General features: G+C 41.5%; 1 pseudogene; it reads right to left on the reverse strand.

The window, feature by feature from the left end:
* Positions 1-16,729: 16,729 nt before the first annotated feature.
* LOC102243339 lies at positions 16,730-17,629 on the reverse strand (annotated as a pseudogene).
* Positions 17,630-19,027: the final 1,398 nt, after the last annotated feature.

The following is a 19,027-nucleotide window of genomic DNA, read 5'->3' on the forward strand; positions in this document are numbered from 1 at the left end:
GACCCCTGTGAAAGGATCATTCGACCCCCAAAGGGGTCTCGACCCACAGGTTGAGAACCGCTGCCCTAGCTGGTTTGACTCAGTGGATAGAGCACCGGCCTGTGGACTGAAGGACTCAATCCCCAGTAGGGGGAATGCAGGAGGCAGCCAATCAATGATTCTCTCTCATCACTGATGTTTCTATCTCTCTCGCCCTCTCCCTTTCTCTCTGAAATTATATATATATATAAAAGAAAAGAACCCTGATTCACTGCTGATGGGAATTAAAACCGGTACAGCCACTATGGAAAACAACATGGCAGATCCTCAAAAAATTAAGAATTAAGAGTTACCATATAACTCAGCAATCTCTCTTCTGGATATCTACCCGGAAAACTAAGAAAAACAAACAAAAAAGCCCACATTTATTCACAAAGATATGTATACCTCTATGTTCATTGCAGCATTGTTCACAGTGGCCAAGTCATGGAGACAACTAAAGTGTCCTTTGATAGAGGATTGGATAAAGAAGATGTGGTAAATTTATACTATAGGATACTACCCAGCCATAAGAAAAGATGAAATACTGCCCAGCCGGTGTGTCTCAGTGGTTGAGTGTCAACCTATGAACCAAGAGGTCATGGTTCAATTCCCAGTCAGGGCCCATGCCCGGGTTGCAGGCTTGATCCCCACTGGGGACATGCAGGAGGTAGCCGATCAATGATTCTCGCTCATCATTGATGTTTCTATCTCTCTCTCCCTCTCCCTTCCTCTCTGAAATCAATATATTTTTTAAAAAGATGAAATACTGCCATTTGTGACATGTATTGATCTTGAGAATATTATGCTAAATGAAATAAGTTAGAAAAAGCTAAGAACAGTATAATTTCACTCATATGTGGGACATAAAGCTGAAACTCAGAGATACCGACAACTGTATGGTGGTTACCAGAGGGAAGGGGGTGAGAGGCAGTAATGGGTAAAGGGGGCCTAATATATGGTGATGGAAGACGATTTGACTTTGGGTGGTGGGCACACAGTGCTATATACAGATGATGTATCATAGAAATGTACAATTGAAACCTATATGATCTTATTAGCCAATGTCACTCCAATAAATTTAATTTTTAAAATAAATAATTAAAAAAATATTTTTAATTAAAAAGACTGGAGAGACATAATAATGAAATACAATGTGGAGATCTTGTATAAAATTGGATTAGAACAAAATAGTTATAAGAAGAAATTTTTAAGAGATTTTTTGGAAATTTGAATATGGACTGAATATAGAGGACACCAAGGAATTATTGTTAATATTTTCAGGTGTGATAATAGCAATCAGGTCAATGTAAGATAATATTGATATTTTTTAGAGCTTGCGAGTGAAATGAAAAACAGTATAAGATTTTCATTAACACAGTTCTACTCCTTCAAAAAACAAATATGACAAGTATTTCAAAACATTGATAATTACTAAATCTGGGTGATTAGTAATAGAGGAGTTCTTTATAATCTTCTCTCTGTTTTTGTATATACTTAAATTTTTTCATAATAAAAAATTAAGGTAGCCCGGCCGGCATAGCTCAGTGATTGAACGTAGACCTATGAACCAAGAGGACAAGGTTCGATTCCTAGTCAGGGCACATGCCCGGGTTGCAGGCTTGATTCTTAGTGTGGGGCATGCAGGAGGCAGCAGATTGATGATTGTCTGTCATCATTAATGTTTCTATCTCTCTCTCCCTCTCCCTTTCTCTCTGAAATCCTGAAATCAATAAAAATATATTTTAAAAAATTAAGGTAAAAAAGAAAGGTTTCAAAGAAAAGATGCCGCTTTTCTTAATAATATGAAGATTAAAATATTTGATTATTGTGTGTAAGCACACTATAATGGTTGAATAATATAAAAGACATATGTTGAAATTGTAAGACAAGTGTCATTGACACAGATCAGCTGATTGATTATAAGACAGACAACATGCAATGCCCAGTGAGCTGAGTGCTGCTTGTGTAGGCACCAGCATGCGCATGGATTGATTGTTGCTTGCCCATTCATGAGTGAAGATGCCTTTTGAGTGAGACTTGAAGATATATCTGAAGGATGTTTTTATTTATTATAGATAATATTGTTATATTAATTATTGTTGTATATTTTATTATAAAAATTTCAAAGACAAAAGTAGAGAAAATATTGAAATGTACTCCCATGCATCCATTCCCCAACTTCAATAGTCATTAACTTATGACTTTTATTTTTTATTTTCAACCACTTTGCACCCCCAATGTTTTATTTACCCATAAAAATCCCAGATTTCATATCACTTCATCCATAAGTATATCAGTATGTTTACCTAAAAGATAAGGATTTCCCCCCCAACATTATTGTAATACCATTATCATACTTCATAATAATAATACTATCTAAGTATCATCAAATATCCAGGCAGAGTACAAATTTCCCACTTGCCTTATAAATATTTTTACAGTTGGTTTGCTTGGACCAGGATCCAAAGAACGCCATGCATTGCATTGGTTGGAAAGTGAAAGACATATATAAGTGTAAGACTAGAAAGGTTGCCCTGACCAGTTTGGCTCAGTGGATAGAGTGTTGGCCTGCGGACTCAAGGGTCCCAGGTTTGGTTCCGGTCAAAGACATGTACCTTGGTTGCGAGCACATACCCAGTAAGGAGTGTGCAGGAGGCGGCTGATCGATGTTTCTCTCTCATCGATGTTTCCAACTCTCTATCCCCCCTTCCTCTCTGTAAAAAATAAATAAAATATATTAAAAAAAAAAGAAAGGTAGAGGTTGCCAGATTTTCTTTGACTTCCCCAGACAAGTTAGCTGCTTCCTCAGAATACTGTGCACACTTCCAACACAGCATGTATCCCATTGTGCTGCTTTTTGTACATGCTTCCTTTCTTCTTATTTCAAAAACAATAAATATCTATTCAAGGAAAAATTCTGAAAGTACAGATAAGCAAAAGGGAAAAAATCTTTGGACAGAGATAATCACTGCTAACTTTTGGTATATGTCCTTTTGGCGCATGTTATTATTTTTTCCTAAGGAAATATTTTATACTTATATCTATAAAATTGTACCTTTCACTGTAATTATCTGCTAACATAGCTGGCTATTCCGATAAACAGTAATTCCTCCAGGCATCGGATCTTGTCTTACTCATCTTTCATTTCTTAGCCCTTCTTATTTAGCACCTGGAAATCCATTTACACACAATGAAGTGACAGAAGGTTGCCTGTCTACCTTCGGTCTTCAAATGCTGAGATGATGGCTGTGCCACATTGGAGGATCACGAAGTCCTGCCGTAACCAGGAGCTGCCAGCTCCTTAAAGAGCTCTTAGCCACCCTGCCAGTGTGATTCTCCGCTGGAATGAATGCCTTATTATCAGGACTCAGTCCTTTACAAACATATCTTTGCTAAGAAGCCATGTTCTTAGGAAGGCCTTCTGTCAGAGGGTCTGAAAAGCAGACCTTGAAATGAGATGAGCATACAGGGAGTTTATTAGGATATGCTCTTGAACCAACACCTATGGAAGGGAAAGACTGGGAAAGAAGCAGAATTTGGCAGAGGGAGAAGTTAAGCTGCAACCTAGTTTCAATGGAAGCTTTAGCCAATTTGTTCTGAGTTGGAGCTCGAGGTGTAGGCACTTACACTCTTGCATAGATCGGTCATTGGGTGTAGGCCTTCCCAGGAAGGAGTCATAACCTTGGATGAAGTGGTTCTTTTCAGCAGCCGGGGGATTAAACCCTTCGGTCCCGAAGTGAGATCTGAGCAGTGCATTCCAAAGTTCAGCGCACATCCCCTGACCCCCCTTTTCAAGTTGTAACCCCTGCACTCTCCCTCCCCTCCCCTGCCTTGTATTTCTGCATTGTACTTATCACCTAACATACCGTATCATTCACTTATTGATTTTATCTTTTTTTCCAACTAGACAGTGAGATTTTTGTGGACAGGGATTTTTGTCTATATACTTTTTCATTGCTGTATATCAAGCATTTAGAACAGTATCTGACATATAGTAAGTTCTCAACACATATTGATGCCTGGAATATGTTTAAAATGCCCCTAGAAAAAAATGTATAGTTAAACAAATAGAAAAAATAAAATTGGCCATGCTCGGCCGGTATTGCTCAGTGGTTGAATGTTGACCTATGAGCCAGGAGGTCATGGTCGATTCCCAGTCAGGCCACATGCCCAGATTGCGGGCTCGATCCCCTGTGGGAGGCCTGCAGATGCAGCCTATCAATGATTCTCTCTCTTCATTGATGTTTCTAACTCTCACTCTCCCTTCCTCTCTAAAATCAATAAAAATATATTTAAAAATATCTATATCTCATTGGCTATTAGTTGATAATTATTGAATTGGGTAATGAGTACTCAGAGAGTCAATACATTATTCTCTCAAACTTTGTATGTGCTTGACATTTTTCATAAAGGAAGATTTATTTTATTTATTTGTTTGTTTGTTTGTTAATCCTCACCAGACGATACTTTTTCCATTGCTTTGCAGAGAGAGAGTGGAAGGGAGGGGAGGTGGGGGAGAGAGAGGTGGAAGGGAGAAATATCAATGCCAGAGAGACACATCGATTGGTTGCCTTCCACCTGGGGTGGGGAGGGGCAGGGAGTGAACCCACAACCTACACATGTGCCCTTAACCTGAAATTAAACCAGAGATCCTTAGGTTCAAGGGTCCACACTCTAACCACTGAGTACACCAGCCAGGATCTAAAATGGTTTATTTTAAATTTACTGTTTACAAATGGAGAGACTAATAAGAGAGACTGTTTTTCTTTTCTCTTTTTCTCCCAAAGGTTTTCTGAAAATCCAATTAAACATCTTCCTTAGTGGAACAGAAAATCAATATCTTTGCTCTGGTGCTCAAAGCCTGTCCTCCAGCCATCCCAGTAGGCATGCTGCTGCCATGGGGACCCCAGGGGACTTAGCTGCCAAGGCTCCTGCAGGGTTAATGGTGCAGTTTCAGTTTTCTCCTCCTAGGATGCCAATATTTTACAGACATCAGAGAATTAGGCCAACATGTTTTGCTAGACACTGCATAGATACAATTAGACCGGACTAATGCATCCTGAGAAACTAAGAGTGATTATGAATTTCCTCTCCTGTCAGTCATGGACAGTGGATAGAAGAAGGCTGAGTGAGAGTGCTCACTTCTCCCCATAGCGTGGGGTAGAGCGGAGGGGGGATTAGTAACCTCTTCTCTGCTGTCTCTTCCCTTATTTCCTCTCCCTCCCGCTGAGGCCCCTGAGCTCTAGCTATACTGGCCTCTGTTGCTCCTGACGTGGCCAGACATGCCCTTGTGTCGGCGCCTTTCCAGTGACCTCCTCCTCTGCCTGTAACAGTCTCCCCATGGCTCATTCCCTCACCTTCTCCAAGCCTTAGCTCAGATGTCACCTTCTCGGTGATGAATTATTTAAAATTGCACCCACTATACCACCCCTGTACTCCCAACCCCATTACCTTGCTCTACTTTCTTATTATTCCCTGCCACTGATCTCTTTCAAATATATAGTTTATTTATTTATTTCTCCTGAGTGCTATAATAGTGCCTAGCACATAAATAGTGATTGAAAAAGTAAATGAATAAATGGAGCTCAGAGTCCTGTGTTTCTCAAACAGTGTCCAGACATTCAAGATTTTTTAAGTCAGTCCTGATTTTAACTGTTACTGTCAAATCTCTCTTGCTTCCTTCCTCTTGCCCTAAACCCCCATTCCTCCAGTTCATACTTTATTAAAACAACAAGAGTGATCTTTTAAAAATGTAAGTCATGCCCTGGCCGATGTGGCTCAGTTGGTTAGAGTATTGTCCCATACACAGGAGACAACCAATCAATATTTCTCTTTCACATCGATGTTTCTCTCTCTCTCTCTCTCTAAAATAAAAAATAAAAATAAAATAAAGATGTAATTGTGGAGCTTTGGTGAAGCAACGTGGAAGGTGCAGCACCCTGTGCCTAGTCACAGCTGGGAGCCATTTTACCACCCATGGCCTGAGAGCTGTCCACAGGGCCCCTGACAGGAAAATAAATCTCTTGACTCCACTCTCCTCTCTTCCTCTCATCTCCTACCAGTGCCCCCCTGTGGCTGCACTCAACCAGAAACCAGAAGGCAAGGGAGCCACTGATGCAGGCAGTCCTTATAAGTCAGCCTTCTTGGGCACAGTGTGGGGTGGACAATGGATCTGGAGGGAGGGAGAAAATTGAAGATAACCACTTCTTCTCTCCTTTCAGGCTGTTTATATCATTCCCAGAATATGACAAACTTGCCCTCAACTCAGGCCTTTTTTACTTGCTCTTCCTTCTATCTGGAGTGCTCCTTCACATGGTTAGCTCGTCCTTATCCTGGTAAATATCCCTTCTTCAGACAGGCCTTCCCTGATCAATGTCCTGTCTGGTGGATATCAGCTGTAACTGGGGTTCAAAACACCCCCCACCCCCTCCCCCCAAAAAAACACCGAAAAATTATTCAAAGATTTTTCCAAGAGATATTTGAAAAATTAAGGAATATAAATAATTTTTAGCACTTCTGAATTCCATATAAAGGACAGATGTTACCAACTTCTATAGTGTATGACAAAATTACAACCCAAACATTATTAAATTTTGTATTGCATTTTATAGAACATTGTTATTCTGAATTCCATATAAAGGACAGATGTTACCAACAGTGTATGACAAAATTACAACCCAAATATTATTAAATTTTGTATTGCATTTTATAGAACATTGTTCTTTTTAAAATAAAGGGAATTTTAAAAATATATGTAACTAAATATTTCATTTCTATACCTATGTCTAACTGTTCATGCACATAAATTCACAAACCCCCAAATCCTTTATTTTATTATGATTCTTACATTGGGGTCATAAAATATGATAATTTTAATCACATAAATAGTTAAAAGCATTATGTTCTTGAAATTCCAATAGAGGTCAACAGACAGCAGTAGGAAAAAGGAGCTTCCTGACATACTGATCTGGGGTTCCATAGTCCAGTTGCCTTTCGTGTCCTCTCCACTCAAAGATATCCATCTCATTGCTGGTATATCATCAGTTTCTCTCAGCAGTTAGTGGAAAATCATAAACAAGTGGCTCTTTTACCCTACTTCTGTTCAAGCCATTGTTCTTATGCTCAAAGACAGACTTACTGTGAAGCCAATTAAACATACTTAAGCTTGTAGAAGCCTCTTCCAAGGCCCAGGGGAAAGACCTAGCTCTTCTTTACATACCCATAAACTTTTTTTAAAAGTTGATTTGAAAAAAATAAAATAAAATAAATAAAAAATTGATTTGAATGTGTCCTACTGCTTCTGGCACCAAAGAATGTCAACAGTGGATGAAAACAAAGTCATAGGTATGACAGAGTAACTTAGGGACGATCAATGCTGCTGCAAAGTATAACCTGCAGAGCATGCGCATGGACTAAACACTTTGATTGAAAGAAAAGATGATCAGACTGGGTGGAAAAAACAACCCAACTATATGCTGCTCCCAAGGTCCATACTTTAAATATAATGGCACAGAAAGGTTGAAAGTAAAAAGATAGAACCACACTGAGCCCAGAGCTGGCATGTAGAAGTATAAAACTATAAATGGAAGATACAGTTCTCCTTGCCAAGCCAAATGGAAGCTCTCTGTTTTTAGTAATATACCTGATAATGCTGAGTAAACAGTTTTAAATATACACCTTTTTTCTCACACAATAGGTATTATCAGAATCCCTGTGTTTGTGGGGCATAAAATAAATCTGTAGCAGTAATGCAGTGTATGTGTGTTTCAAGTATCCCAACAATCAGAAATTAAAAACAAGTTTTGACCATCATGCCATAGGGAAGATTGAGTGCTTCTTATATTTTTTCTATATAAATTAATACTATAAAAATCAATATTATGTGAAAAACCTGTAGCCCAAAAGTAAGGAGGAAGAAAGATAGCATAGAGGTATGTCAGGCAGCTAATGAAAATGTTATGTTTTTTTTTAATAGTGTTTTTGGTATTTGTCAGCTTTTCAAGATTTTCAATTTGTCATGATTTATTTTCTCATCCAAATAAATATTCACCTTTTGGTACATAACAATACCACAATATGGTATTGTTATTACTTTTTAAAAAAAGAGAGCCTCAAAAATTTTATAAGCTTCAGGTGCCTCCCATCCCCTCCGACCCCAGCCCAAACTGGTGCCTTCTCTGCCCATATGCCTTTGAATGAATTGTGGATAATAAATTAAACAAGTCAGACCATTTGTTTTATTTGCAACAGGTAACTGAACAGCCTTCACAGTTGAATAGGCACAATTCCTCTGAAAGGAATTTTTCTAACTCATCTCTACTGCAAAATATTGAGTCTTTCATGTAGACTTGCAAATATGAAATTCTTTGCACTAATGGCTGAAGCTATGCCCAGAGCCTCTTCCTAGAATTCTCATTGTATTGTATTCACCAAATTTGATGAGGGTGAACAGTAACTACGTGCGACCGGTTTCTTCCTCAGTATTCATAGTCAGAAAGCTTCAGAAGTTGAATAGGTTCATGTTACCTCTCTCTTGTCCAAAATTGCTTTCACATTTTCACGTTTTTAAAAGTGTGACAATCTCATCGTGCTTCTTGGCCCCCACTAAGATCAAGTGTAAAAGTGTGACAATCATGGAAACAGAAAACCCACTTTTAGACAAGGAAATTCTTCCTTTTAAAAATGAAATGCTGAACCCCTAATGTTGAGTATTAGATTAATCTGTAGGTTGGCAGGGGATCTGAGTAGACTCAGCTGGCCTGACTCCGTGCTTTACATTTCAGATTTCTCTGGTGATCCCCCTTTTTTAGAGGTCTTATTCTTTCTGAAAGTTTTATGTGTGAACAGGAACCTTTGTGTGTTCTGGTTAAGAGTTAGTAGCATGGGCATTGGAGTAAGAAATGCAGAGACCCAATGCCACCACTCACTAACTGGGAGACCATTGGCAGATTCCTCAAACTCTCTATACCTCCATTCATTCAATATTCTAGCAAAGGGTTGTTTATATTTGTATTTATATGGTATATTAATGAGGAAATATACTAAACAAGATAGATGAGGCTTCTGCTTGCATATTGCTTCCATTTTAGGGATGATACAAATAAAAATGCAGTAAATATACAGGAGACTGGTGCACTTCCCAGATTACCACTTGCCCTTCACTGGGAACTGCCTCGCCCAGGTTACACCCCCTCTTTGGGGGTGGCCCATGGCCAGTGATAGCTCATGTGGACATACAAAGGCCTGGCCCCTTTACCTCAATTTTAGACAACTCTTAAGAGCCACCCCAGCCTGGCTGGAGTGGCTCAGTGGTTGAGCATTGACCTATGAACCAATAGGTCACAGTTCAATTCCTAGTCAGGGCACATGTCTGGTGGCAGGCTCCATCCTGGGTGGGGGTGTGTGCAGGAGGCAGCCGATCAATGATTCTCTCTCTTCATCAATATTTCTACCTCTCTGTTCCTCTCACTTCCTCTTGGAAATCAAATATATATATATAAAATAAAAGCATAATATGGTAATTAGACCGGACAGCCACATGACCCTCTGGACATCATTCCGGACGTCCTTCAGGATGAAGCCGAGGTGGTGGGGGCTGAGGCAGAGGTGGTTAGGGGTGATCAGGCAGGCAGACAGGTGAGTTAGGAGCGATCAGGCAGGCAGGCGAGTGGTTAGGGGCAATCAGGCAGTCAGGCAGAGAGAGTGGTTAGGGGTGATCAGGCAGGCAGACAGGCGAGTGGTTAGGAACCAGTGGTCCTGGATTGTGAGAGGGATGTCCCTGAGGGATCAGGCCTAAACTGGCAGTCAGACATCCCCTGAGGGGTCCCGGATTGCGAGAGGGTGCAGGCCGGGCTGAGGGACCTCCCCTCCCCGCTGTGCATGAATTTCATGCACTGGGCCTCTAGTATGTATTTGTTTTTTGTTAAAGAGCCATCCCAGTTCCAGAGCTGTGACAGGCTTAGCAAAGGCCTCCTCAATAACAGCCACATTGCAGCCAGCTTCTCCCTCAGCCCAAATCTGCCTTCTCCTCTTCTTTACAGCCCCCAATAAACCTGCTGCACACAACTCTACACTAGAGCCTGTGTTCAGAGAATCTGAACTAACACAATTCTATATAATAAAAGGCTAATATGCAAATTGTCCCCTCGGGAGTTCGACCAGGAGAAAAGGAGTTCAATCACTCACTATGACGTGCTGACCACCAGGACATGGCACGGAACATGGCAGGGGACCAGTGGCTGCAGTGCGCTGAGGGAGCGAGGGAAGGAGGCGGCAGGGAGGCCAGGAGGTGGTGAACCTGAGCAGCCCTGATTGCTGGCCAGGCCTAGGGACCCTACTCATGCACAAATTTTGTGCACCGAGCCTCTAGTAAAGTATATAAGCTAGATAACTAGAGATTGTGATAGGTGAAGGAACTCACTTAAGTGTGTATGTTGTTTGGTAAAACTCTGGGGGCTTGGGTTGAACCAGAAGGATTAACTCAGACAGTTGCTTATGTATATGTGAGCCAAGGAGGAAAGATGAAATCCCAAAGGAAATAGAATGATGTGATAGAGAATAAGGAAAATCCACTTTGACTATCTGGGATAATCACCTGTAACCACCTCTCCTAGAAATAACTATTCTTAACATTTCACTTCAATATATTAATTTTCAACCTGATTAATGCTAGGAGGGAATAGAAGTTAATTTATGTACAGTTTGATTACAACTGTAAAAATATGCTTAGTGAAAAAAGAACCAGAAAGGAATACAAGTAAAAACATGTGACTTCTTTTCTTTATTTCAAAAAATGTCTGCAACCTAATATTTTAATAAGAAAAATTAACACAAAATTCCTCCTTCCTTCCTTCCTTCCTTTACTATTATTATTTTTGTTAATACTCACCTGAGGATATTTTTTCCATTGATTTTTTAGAGAGAGTGGAAGGGAGGAAGGGAGGGGAGAGAGAGAGAGAGAGAGAGGGAGAGAAAGAAAGAGAGAGAAATATCACCGATGTGAGTCAGCGGGAGATCAAACCCGTAACCCAAATACATGCTCTTGACTGGGAATCGAACCCTTGACCCTTCAGTGTGTGGGCCCATGCTCTAACCACTGAGGGAGGGCACCAGCCAGGGCTAACAAAAGCTTTTTAAAAAAGAAGCTATTTGTTGAAGCAACCCTCAAAGCAAAGTTCTAGAATTACCATACCATTGTACTGACCTAGTAAGTATCTGCCGAAACAATCCTACCTCTTTCCATTCATGTGACACTGGACATCACTTTATGGGGTTGGGTTTACACGGAAAGTACTCTTGAAATAACAGAAGGTGCCTATTTCCTCCCAGATATTCTTCAAAACATTTAGGAAATACTGCCACCAAGTGGATAGTAGAATTCAGTTTGGGTTCCTGTTGCTTTACTTCTATGTAGAAAATCAGAATAGAATAGACCAGATAAAGGGTGTATATGTCTGGGGAAACTCCTGGGGCTTAGGCTGAACCAGGAGGGTTAACTCAGAAGGTTGCCCATGTATATGTGAGCCAAGGAGGAAAGATGAAATCCCAACTAGAAGGGAAGCTAAGGTAGAAATCAAGAGACTGATGGAGTATCTAGTACACTAAGTAGTATGTCCTGAATAATCGTGGATGTGCAGATTTAATGCTGCTGTTTATCATGTTTTTTATTTTTATTTTTTGTTAATCCTCACTCGAGGATATTTTTTCCAATGATTTTTAGGGAGAGTGGCAGAAAGAGGGAAAGACAGAGAGAAACATCGATGTGAGAGAAACACATCAATTGGTTGCTTCCTGCACAAGCCGCGACCAGGCCTGGGTCAGAGAGGAGCCTACAGCCAAGGTATGTGTCCTTGTCCAGAATCAAACCTGGGACTCTTTGGTCCACAGGCCGACGCTCTATTCACTGAGCCAAACTGACTAGGGCATGTGTTTTTTTTAATAAAAGAAAAAACAAAAATGTAAATGTCCAATTATTGAGGATTAATGGATAAATAATGATATATATCTACAATTAACTACTCTTTGATCTTAAAAGTGATATTAAAAATATGTAATGATAAAGAATGATATTTGCCATATACAATTGACCCTTGAACAACATAGTTAGGGGTGCCAACTCTGCACAGTTGAAAATGTGTGTGTAACATTTAATTCCCCCCAAATGTAACTATGGTATCAGAGAGAGATTGGTTACAGGATCCCCTGTGGATACTAAAATCTTTGGATGCTTAGGTCCTTTCTATATGGCATAGAACAATGCATGCAGTCGGCCCTCTGCATCAGAGGATTCCCAGCAATGGATGGAAAATAATGCTTTGATCTGTGGTTGATTGACACCTGTGATGTGAAACCCAGGAATATAGTGGGCCAACTGCATACTTACTGAAAAAAAATCTACATATAAGTAGACCCATACAGTTCAAACCCATGTTATTCAAAGGTCAAATATATTCTTTAGTGAAAAATGCAGATCACAAAGTAGCATATTTCACACACAGCTAAAATACCACAAGGATATACATCAAAGTGCTAATAATGAAAATTTATATGTATTTAGTGCTTGCTATGTGTCAGGCAGATTAAAATAGTTATCTTGGACCCACCTACTCCTCTCTTCTCCAATTTAGTCCTCCTGATGCTTCCCTTTCCTTCCATTCCTAGCCTTTCTTGGACCCTGGGCCTCTTTAGCAGGCTGGTCATGCATATGGAATCAAGAAAGATGTCTTTAAATACATAAAGTAAAACACATTGCATTAAACAAGAAAGAATTACATTGAAATAGTTATTAAAATAACTAAAAAACAAATGTGTGATATAGTAATATGTACAAATAGTGTAGATACATATCTAATATATATCTATGTACTTTTTTTTCCTTTAAAGAATTTTATTGATTTTAGAGTGAGGAAGGGAGAGACAGAGAGAGAAATATTGATCAGTTACGGAACACACCCAGACTGATAAGTTGGGTATGTGCCCTGACCAGGAATTGAACCCACCACCTCTTGGTGTACAGGATGATGCTGCAATCCACTGAGCCACACCGGTCAGGACTCTTTATGCTTTTTAAAAAATATATATAAATATACTTTTAAAATGCATTAAATAAGATTCAGCAGAAGGTATAGTAGTAATTTATAAGTAGAGATATTAATAAATAACATTTCAAGATAATTGCAACAACTGTGATATGATATGAAAGTATTTGTGATTTCTGTTAGTGACAAAGTCACTGTGTTTTGTTGGCTATAATCATAATTGAAGTAAATGTTAAATTGCAGCTAAAACTTAGTGACAATAATTTTTTTCCTATCCATAAGATATAGGTTAAGAAGCCGCGCCCTTCAAGTCTATTATGCAACCAGCTGTCAGATCATGTCATTCTCTTTTTAAACCCCTTAAATGGCTTCTCATCTCACTTAAAATCCTTATCCCAAGAAGATGTGGCCCACAGTGTCCTTTCTGCTCTCATTTCCTGCCATTTCCTATCATCCCCTTCTTGCTCACTTCCATCTAGCCACCCTGCCTTCTGTGCAGTTCTTTAAACACAAGCCAACCACAGTCCTGAACTTTGCTCTTGCCATTCTCTTCCCCAGAACATTCTCCCCTTAGATATTGGTTTGACTTGCTGTTGTATATTTGGGGTCCATATTTTCCATAAAGGGACAAAGAGTAAATATTTTAGGTTTTGTGGGCCATATCATCTTTGTGGCAATTACTCAACTCTACTGTGAGGGTGCCAACGCAGCCATAGACAACCCATAAATGGATGGGCTTCAGTAAATCTTTATTTTTGGACACTGAAATTTGAATTGTGTATAATTTCCACATATTTGGAAATCATTTTCTTTCAAAAATATTTTTCATTTTGGTTACGTTAGCTCTCTCATCAGTTATCCTAGCCATCTACAAAATTGACAACTTTTATGTCTTCTTGCAAACTTTTCAGAGTAAGGCAGAGAGGGGGGCTGATCCACATGACTCCTCCAGGTGGCTGGAGCACTATCGATTCACCCTTGTGGCATAAATCCTGTAGGTGATGCTTCAGGTGAGGGTAATGGGGAAGTCCTCCACCCTAGAACAGGGAACGGAAGAAAGGGGGGACTTCAGGTAATTCAACTAAATAGAACAGCTGAGACAGTCAAAGCACATTCTTAAACAGGGAAATACCTAAGATTAATATTAATATGTGTCGCCGTAGCCGGTTTGGCTCAGTGGATAGAGCGTCGGCCTGTGGACTCAAGGGTCCCGGGTTCGATTCCGGTCAGGGGCATGTGCCTTGGTTGCGGGCACATCCCCAGTGGGAGGTGTGCAGGAGGCAGCTGATCAATGTATCTCTCTCATCGATGTTTCTAACTCTCTGTCTCTCTCCCTTCCTCTCTGTAAAAAATCAATAAAATATATTTAAAAAAATATTAATATGTGTCAATCACAAGGACCTGGAATCCGCTGTGGAGAAACAAAGGAGGGTCCCTGAAGCAAATATGAGCCTTACTCATCCAGCCTTATGTCAAGCCTCCTAATAGAATATTACTGTTGAGAGCTGGCTATTTGAATTATCTAACAAACTCCCTTTGTCCTGTCTGATTCCAGACTCATACAGACACACTCTAAAGATTCAGCTTCCCGTGTAGTGAATCCACAGGGACAGCATAGGCTGGTCAGATCGACTCCACTGTGTCACATTTCTCACTGAAAGTTAATAAAATAGTGTCTGTTCCAACAAAGTATACGTTCATCAAGGAAGTACATAAACTACTAAATTCATACATTGGAGTACTGCTTAGCAGTAAAAATAGAACAAATAAACAAAAGGCACTTATTGAGATCACAACAGACAAGGACAAAATGAACAGAGGCTTGTTCACCCAACGGTGGTGAACTAGAATCAAGGGCTACCTCTTCCTGTTTGTGAGAAAAATTTAGGAGAAATAAAGGACCCACCAGAAGATAAAATGAAAATAAAACAATGTAGACGTGAGCAAAAACAAAGGATCCCACTCCAAAGCCAGAAACAAAGTTCCTGCCCTCCAGCGGCACTGGACCCAGCAGTGGGGACTGAGCCCCATTTAAGAAGTCTGGAGTTAAGCTTCCCGATCACATGCTTCATTAAGTGAAGTTCTACCATTATAAAAGATATACAGTGTTTGCCTGAGTCAGCTCAGTGATATGGACACCTTTTCTGCTGATGTAATTAGGGGACAGTAACCAGAGTATAGCTTTATTGAATTCTGCAAACACAGGAGGCAAAGGGGAGATGCCATTTTTTGAGCACTTAGTTAATAATATATGTTCAATAAATGGTCTTTTGATTACTTTTACCAGTACTCTCACTAACCTTTCTAGTGTCTCCATAGTGATACAGATGCATTTGTTAAATGCATTTGTAAAATTTAATAATTTTTTTTAGTTATTATTATTAAATTTGACCCGAAACACTTATGTAGCACATATTCTGTGTTTGGCAGTGTCCTGGGTGTTTTATATGTGTTACTTTATTTAATTCTTACAATAACCCATCAGATAGGTGCTACTATCACTCCCACTTACAGATTAGAAAACTAGGGTGTGGCACGGCTACTTTGCTCAAGATCAAGTAATTGGCAAATGGTAGATCTAGGTTTTGAACCCAACATGTTTCGACAGTCCATGTGTTACTTGTCTCTACTTGGGATTGTATTCATTAGAACTCTACATCAGCCTACTCAATCGGAATCTCGAGCAATAGGACTCTCAATCTTAGGTTTTAAAAAAAGTATATATATTTTTTATTGATTTCAGAGAGGAAGATAGAGGGAGAGAGAGATAGAAACATCAATGATGAGAGAAAATCATTGATCGGCTGCTTCCTGCACACCTCCTACTAGGGATTGAGACCACAACATGGGCATTTGCTCTTGACCAGAATCAAACCTGGGACCCTTCAGTCCCCAGGCTGACTCTATCCAGTGAGCCAAACCAGCTAGGGCTTAATCTTAGATGTTAACAGGCTTTCCAGGTAAAGCTTCTACAAATTAGCCCAGCATCAGCCAATGAACTGACATGAAGGAACCAGAGCCCTAGGTTCCTCTTGCTTCCTGTTGCCACTGTTGATCAGGCAACCTTCATGATGGAGTTATTGCCTGTGCATGTGCATCAATCCTTTAGAACGGGTATCAGAAGCTTGGAGAGAATCCCAGAGATAATAATGAAGCACTATTGTAGAAATTCTGCAACACGAATGCTTTTGATGGCACAGAGAATGATAGAGTGTGAAAAAAACAACCAACGTTGACAACTCTGAGGTGATGAGTGGTTCAGGAGAGTTGAAGTCTGAGTAAAAGTGAGTTTGGTTTTTTAAAATATACCAAAACTTTATTGAACTGTGCCTTATAATGAGCATTCTAATCCGAAATTTCAGAAGCACTTCAGAAAGAATTGATCAATCAATATTCCAAATTCTCCACAACTCCATTTGTTCCCACACACCTTGCTCTTGAAGAATGGGGGGAGGGGGTGGCGCAGAGGAGGGAAGAGAAAGACAAAACAAGTATTCAAATCACAGAAGTGTTTTGTTTTCTGTAAATATTTATTGAACTCAAATTCTTGGGAAGAATTTATCAAAATTGCTCCTGCAGTTGGACCCCTGGCCCTGCTCCGCCGTGGGTGGGGCCAGATGTGAGCCCTGCTGCGTGGAGCCCTGAAGCCGCTGTGCAGGACCCGCCGGGGCTCAGTCCGTGAGCTTGCCGCCATACAGGTCGGCCCTGTCCAGCTGCAGCCCCCGGTTCACAGAGGCGTAGGAAGGCTCCGAGGTGCCCAGGGACTTGGGGGCGGCCTCCTGTGTGATCTGGGAGTCGTGTGTGATTTCCCCGTCAGAACCGCCCATGTCCACAAGGCTCAGAACGATGGCACTGGCAAACCCAGGAGCAGGAAGAAGGGCAGGGAGCCCAGGATGGATGTGATGGCGATCATGCCGCCGCTCAGCCGGCTGGGCCACGTGTCAATCGCCAAGTAACCGGGTGGTCCGACCACAGGGTCTGGTCCTGCACCAAGCCCGAGGACATATTGACGAGGACGGACTTGAACCTGTATTCCGTGGCCACCGACAGGGGCGGGTTGCAGAGGCCCTGGAAGTTAGGGTCCGACAGGAAGGTCCCATTGTCGCTCACCCTGATCAGGTATGCACTCAGGATCTCCGAGGCCCGGGCCACATCCCCCACGGCATCCAAGCTGGGCAGGTCGCTGCAGGGTGTCAGCTCACAGACCGCGGCCTTGTGGGGGCCCGTCCTCCCTCCTGCCGTCTGCTGGAACGTGGAGCTGAGCGGGGTGTTGGCGCCGTCCTGCACGGAGGCGTTCCTGGAGCTGGCCGAGTCGAGCAGGACCAGGACGTAGAGGTAGATTTCCTAGGTGCCGTTGAGGGCCTCTGCGCTGTCAAACATGCAGAGCGGTTTCTCCAGGGCCACGGTGCTCAGGGTGGGGTTGTTGGTGGCAAAGGTCACACTGGCCAGCTGGGGCTGGAGGGTCACACCAGGCACAAGCAGCCTAGGGCCAGCCAGGCCCGGAGGGAAGGCATCGCTCGGGACGAGACAGGAAGGAGCGGGGCGGCCGGTCCAGCAGACGAACTCCGCGCCTCTTCACAGAAGTGTTTTTTATAAAATATTGGTGCTAACCCTGGCCAGTGTGGCTCAGTTAGTTGGAGAATTCTCCCATGATCCCAAAGGGTAGGCCGGTTCGATTCTGGGTCACGGCATGGGTGCATTCTGGAGGCAGCCAATCAATGGTGCCCTCTCACACTGATGTTTCCCTCTCTAAAAATCAACACAACCAAAAAAAAAATTTTTTGATGCTAGATCACTGATACCTGTATATAAAAGTCTACCCACAAAAACCAGGTAATACTTTCAACAATCTACACTAATAAAAGAGAAACATGGTAATTAGCGTACGACCGCTACCCTTTTCATTGGCTAATCAGTGAGTATATGCAAATTAACTGTCAGCCAAGATGGCGGCCGGCAGCCAGGCACTGAAGCGAGCACGAGGCTTGCTTGCTGCAGACTCCAACGTTCCCCGCCTCACTTGCCAGCCTCTCAGTTGCAAGTCTAAGCAACTATATACTATGTTGCAAATAATTCCTTCCTTCTGACATCTATAAAAATATATTAAAAAATAAAGTAACAATAAAATTATAATTTAAAAAATTCTACCTACTGCCTATAAGTCACAGGAAGAAAATGAACCAAAATGACAGTTCATCCTTCCTAATCTCTTAAAACACGGACGGCAAGAGGTTTGGGATCACATCCGACATAGAAGTAAGGCTTTAGCACCTCAGAAAATGTATCCCTGAAGGAATGGATGTGAGACATGTCATTCAAACTGTAAAAGGAAAGGTGACCCATCTCATAGTCCAGGTAGATGCCAATCCCTCTGGGCATTTCCTGCAGCACAAGGGTGACAGGAACAGGCCCTTGAGCCACATAGTCACCATCCTGCAGCTGAATCGTCCAACATCTGTTCTCCTGTCTGAGCAGGGGCTGCTTTCTCTCCTTGGAAAGGGAGTCTGTACAGACCCCCACGGCCCACTCAGGCTTGTCATCCACCTGGACCTCCCAGTAATGTCGGCCACAGTCAAACCCTTCAGAACCCAGGACAACTGCGTCATCTGCAAATCCCTTTGGATTCCGATGAACTCCTTGCTTTTTCCTCACAAATGTCACAGACTTTTTATCCTCAGACACAAGCAGATGAGGATGTGCAGTTTCGGGATCCAGGGTAACTTCTTCTCTAAAAGTCTGCATGATTTTCAGCAGGGCCGAACACTGTGGAGGAAGGCTGAATTCTTCTCTCTTACACTTCAAGCAATAGACATCTGGAGGTTCTAGGTTTTCACAACGGGGGAGGACACCCTTGATGTTCATCAGCAGTTTCACATCTGACACCACACTCGTCTCTGCCATCTCCTTTCGTAGAACTCTAAGTTTGGAAATGTGGTCTGAAAATGCAGCTTTGTTTGCAGTGAGATTCC

Source organism: Myotis brandtii, unplaced genomic scaffold, assembly GCF_000412655.1.
Source record: "Myotis brandtii unplaced genomic scaffold, ASM41265v1 scaffold182, whole genome shotgun sequence".
In the NCBI taxonomy this organism is placed as follows: Eukaryota; Metazoa; Chordata; class Mammalia; order Chiroptera; family Vespertilionidae; genus Myotis; species Myotis brandtii.